Source organism: Danio rerio, chromosome 6, assembly GCF_049306965.1.
Source record: "Danio rerio strain Tuebingen ecotype United States chromosome 6, GRCz12tu, whole genome shotgun sequence".
Classification (NCBI taxonomy): domain Eukaryota; kingdom Metazoa; phylum Chordata; class Actinopteri; order Cypriniformes; family Danionidae; genus Danio; species Danio rerio.
In genome coordinates this window covers 3,062,501-3,067,500 of record NC_133181.1, presented here as the reverse complement: position 1 = coordinate 3,067,500, position 5,000 = coordinate 3,062,501, and the positions used below count along the sequence as shown (strand labels likewise).

General features: G+C 36.4%; 1 protein-coding gene across 11 annotated transcripts in view; it reads right to left on the bottom strand.

Annotated features, from left to right (window-relative positions):
- pbx1b (pre-B-cell leukemia homeobox 1b) overlaps positions 1-5,000 on the bottom strand; it is a 127,375-nt gene that overhangs the window by 28,168 nt on the left and 94,207 nt on the right. For 4 of the 11 annotated variants that reach the window (XR_012407415.1, XM_073953298.1, XM_073953295.1 and 1 more), the window contains exon 1: positions 4,151-4,261. The exons of the other annotated variants lie outside the window; for them this stretch is intronic. The gene's annotated coding sequence lies outside the window, so the exon portion shown is untranslated. Of the gene's footprint in view, positions 1-4,150; positions 4,262-5,000 lie in introns of those variants that run through there. 11 annotated transcript variants of the gene reach the window in all.

Below are 5,000 nucleotides of genomic sequence, written 5' to 3'. Positions count from 1 at the left end.
AAAACACTCAACTAAATCAAACTAAAAGTAAAGTTCACAGCAACGTGTCTGGATCGCACATGTTTTATGGCTCTTTCAGAAGTAAAAGCTGGACTGCGAGCTCCAGGGAGTCTGACACAAACTCAAGGCCAGCCGAATTCCTCCAAACGTTATAAAACGTCTAGACTGTCAGGCCAAAACGAGCATAAAAATCCCCCGTTCGCCAAACGCTGGGCTTCTCCGCTGCCAAGAGCCGCTGTTTATTTGAGTTGGCCGAGCGAATCTGCGCCATCAGCCTGTGAAAAACAAACGTGATCCACACACACAGCACAAAAACACACTGCATACACTCGCTTAACACACAAAACTGGCACCGGATCAAAAATCGAAACATAAAGGCATTATGGAGAATCAGAGCGGATTCATGAGCCCATAAAATACTATAGTAATTCATAGTGCAGTACAGTACTTGAATTGATCTGATGTGGTAATTCTATAGATGCTATAATGATACAAGAACTAATATAAACAAAGTTTGTTATACTACAATTCACCAGTTTACTGTAGAAATAACTAAAGTATACTATTTATTACAGCCTATCAGCTCACTATAGTAAATAGTGAGGCACCGTGCCACCCCGTGTCAGATTCTAGGCTTGTAATTGAAGTAAATACATTTTGAAATATTCCATGTTACACATATTTTGACTGTTTCTGAACTTGATAAGTTTATAAAAATTCAATTGAATTAAATAAAAAGTATTTGTAAGTAAAACAATATTAAAAATATTCTTCTCCTAATTTTTAAGAAAATTAGTTATATTAATAATGTAATATAATAACGAATAAAATAAATGAATATTTTTCTTCCATATTTTATTTAAAGAATGTGCATCAGATTATAATCATAGTAATAAATAAAACAAAACAAAACAAATAATCATAGTTTATTAAAAACTTCCCAGATTGTTTGGAGAAAATGTGTCAGATTTCTGTTTGAAATCAAATCAAATTTAATAAAAAAATTAAATTACACAAACGTATGTGGCAAATTAAAGTCTTGTAAACTAATAAAATAAAAAATACTATTCTACATATTTTACTAGGAATGTTCTAAAATAAAATAAAATAAAATAAAAGTATGGGGCAAATTTCAGGGTTTGTAAATTAATAAAATACTGTATCCTTCTCATACAGTAGAAGAATACTGTATTCTTTTTACAAACATGAGTTATACTAGGAATGTAATAAAATAAAGAATAAAACTAAATAAATAAATGCTTTTTCCATATTTTCAGAGTGTGTGTCAGACTCTAAACATATTAATAAAAAAAAGAAATAAAAAGAAAAAAACGAATTGTTTGGAGAAAATGTGTCAGTTTTATGCTTAAAATTATTTTTCAAATAAATAAATAAATAAATAAACACATAAATAAATAAATAAATAAATAAATAAATAAATAAATAAATACATAAATAAATGAATAAATGAATGAATAAATAAATAAAATAAATAAAATAAAATAAAAGTATGAGGCACATTTCTGGCTAATAAAATAATCAAATAATCTTACATATATTTACAAAAATGTGTAAAAAGAAAACTTTCTTCCATATGTATTAAAGAATGTGTGTCAGACTCTAAGCATATTAATATTAATTTATAAAAAATATCAACCAAAGTTTGAAAAAAAAGTTCCATAATGCTTGGAGAAAATGTGTCAGATTCGTTGCTTGAAATTAAATTAGTGATAATAATTAAATTAAAATAAAATAAAAGTATGTGGCAGATTCCAGGCCTAAAAAATAATAAATATTCTTCTCACATATTTTTACAACATGGGTTATACTAGGAATGTAATAAAATAAAGAATAAAACTAAACTAAATAAATAAATAAATGTTTTCCCCTCATATTTTTAAAGAATGTGTGTCTAAGCACAGTCATAAATAAAAGTAGTAAAATAAATTAGATAAAATAAAGTATGTGGCAGATTCCAGGGTTTGTAAAACAATAAAATATTATTCTCACATATTTTTAAGAAAACTAGTTATTCTAGGAATGTAATAAAATAAAAATAAACTAAATTAAACAATAAATAAATGCTCTTTCTATACTTTTGAAAAATTGTGTGTCAGATTTTGAGCATCTAATAACAAAATATAATAAAAAAGCTAAATAAATAATCAACGTTTTTTAAAAAGTTTCAGATTCTATGATTGAAATCAAATCATAAAAATAAAAAATAAATAGTAAAATGCCAAATGAAGTCATGCTCAGTCGCAGTTTAAATCATTTATATCTGTAGCCCAAACAGTTTAATAAGTTTAACATCTGGGCTTTGGGTTTGCCCAAATACTGTTTAAAAAGAGTCCAATTTTCGGCCGATTTTCTAATTACGTCCTTTATTTTTCTTTCCGTTGAGGGATCACGCTTGAAGCAAGACTCTTTTCTGCTCTTATTCTCAGCTGACACTTGGCTGAAGAGTGAAAACCACACGCAGGAATATCCTACGGGACAAATGATGATTTATTCCTCTCCCTCATAAAGCAGAGCACATAATTAAACCCACTGAATGGATTATCTTAAATAAATACAATTAAGCGGAATGAGGGAGACGGTGGGCTGCGGGTCAGAATTACACGACTCACTGAAGGCCACTTTACTCCAGAACGGCCGACTAATTGATTCCTGTGCAGATTTTTAGAGAGAGCAGAAAGCACATCACTGCTGCTGCTGCTGTTAGGAGTGCTTCTCTACATCTCCAGTTTTCATTCGCCATTCATTTGCACTGAAATGCGTTCATATCAAGCTTATAATTATAATAACCAGATAGAAGTCTTAGTTTATTCAATTCCAATTCGATTTATTCTGCCCTCATTATGATACAAGATGAACTGAATCCTGACTGTATGGATCCAGTGAGATTTACATGACATTAGGGACGGCCGCTTGCAATAATGAGTTTTTATCCCACAAACACCACACCGATAATATCAGCAAATAGCAGAATCAGCCTCACATCTGCGTTCAGCTGGTGGAGGAGATGCAAACATGAGCAACCAAGGCAAAGCATCAGATGTTGAGCGGAACATGCGGGAGTTCGTGACATTTGCTCGAGCCCACAGCGTGTGGCCTTTCACAAATCAGATCAATATTTCATAAAAACACAAGGCCACAACAAGCTCAACACACAAACGGGGCTTTATCTGAGATGATACATTAAATATTCAATATTGGAGGACTCAGTGGTTAGCACTGTCGCCTCACACCAAGAAGGTCGCTGGTTCGAGGACCGACATTTCTGTGTGGAGTGGACAAATTGCGTGCTGGAATCTTGTCGCAACCTTTGAATATGCGACAAAAAATTGGCTGAGATGTAAAGAAATCACAATACAGTTGGTGTAGGAGTTTATATGAATGAATATCTGAGGTGAAGTAACTGTTTGAAGGAAAGTTTACCTGATAAACTGCTCATCTTACCTCTGAACATAGATATATACATTAGATGTCGCCTACCCTGTTGTTGTCAATTGGAAGGAGTGCGTCAATAGAGCCGCCATCTTGCTACAGGGTAGCGCTCCTTTGAAATGAATGCGGGACCAAGGTACAGTGGAGGACTGTGGCCATCCAAAGCCAGAGATATACACATATACACATATATCTGTGATCGGGGGTTTTCCTGGATGTTAGTATGCAATTTTTTTTTTTCTAATTATGAAAATTATGATTTTACATCACTTTTCTACATTGATGGATCAGTGACCGCACGGGCATTCCTGACAAAAAGCTTGTGTTTGTGTGTACAGAAATGTACTATCCACCCTCCCTGTTAAATTTAATCTAATCATGTCCTGAAACACAGCTCCTCTCCTTCTTTCACTTATCATGCTGACGGAGGGAGCGATTCGTTTGTGAATGAATCCCCGTTATGAACGACTCCTTCACTAGCCCACAATAATACAAGTTTCTGGCAGCGCAGCATCTCGTCGTCATATTTCTTTTGCATTGTTTGTTGATTTTATTAAACCAAACTAGCATAAGCCGAGTGTTTAGTTCGAGTTGTAGCTACTTTGCCTTATGTTGAATGCAGTAAGAGACTGTTATCATTAGTAACGTTATTTCGCACAAATGTCTGTAACATACAAAAACGTAAAAAACTAAATCTTACCTATGGAATGTTCTGCCTTTGTGCTTTGTTTTCTTTGCTAGTTACTACACCCGTAGACAGCGCTAAAGTCCCGCATCTTCCAACCCAAGCTCATTCTGGAAACGTAGCCCCGCGGACGTTTCTGGAGACCGCGTTTTACGTGGCCGGAGGTACGTAAAGGCCGCGTTTGTTTTTTTCGAGCGAACGCTGTGGGGCGGTGTGGCGCCACTCCGCCCCTCCTCTTCGCGCTCGCCGGCCGACGGCTCGCCTCCAAGTGGAGGGCTTTCCCGATGCAATCAGTTTCTCCGCTTAGCTCACAGCGTTGCGTCGGCGGAGCGGAGGCCCCGGAGAAGGAGCCGGAGCCGACCGCGGTGGACGACGACCAGGATTGAGTCCGGGGAACAGCAGGTTCCGAAAATCAGATAAGACGAAAAACGGAATTCCGAAAAATAAGGGCGAGAACGCGGCGGGATCCGAAAACGCGGTCGAAATCGAAGACGAGGGCTTTTGCTTTTTTTTTTTTTTTCGATCCGGTGGCTTTTCGCGCGAAAACGGCGCGGGCACGAACGCCGCGCGCTCCCGAGAGGCTCCAGAGACGCGAAAAAGCGCGCACAGCGGCCTCTCGCGGATCCGCAAAAACAAAAAAAACGCTTGAATACATACCTCCCGGGACGTAAATCGCGGTCCGCAGAAACGTCCGCGGGCAGGGGCGGACTGGCCATCTGGCAATTCTGGCAAATGCCAGAAGGGCCGGACCAATTTTTAAATGTGGGCCGGTCAGTTTTTTTTTTTTATATGTATTGTTTTTAAGTGCAGACAGCTTTTATCTCTTGCTAGATGTGGTATTATGATGATGATAATTAAAAAATAA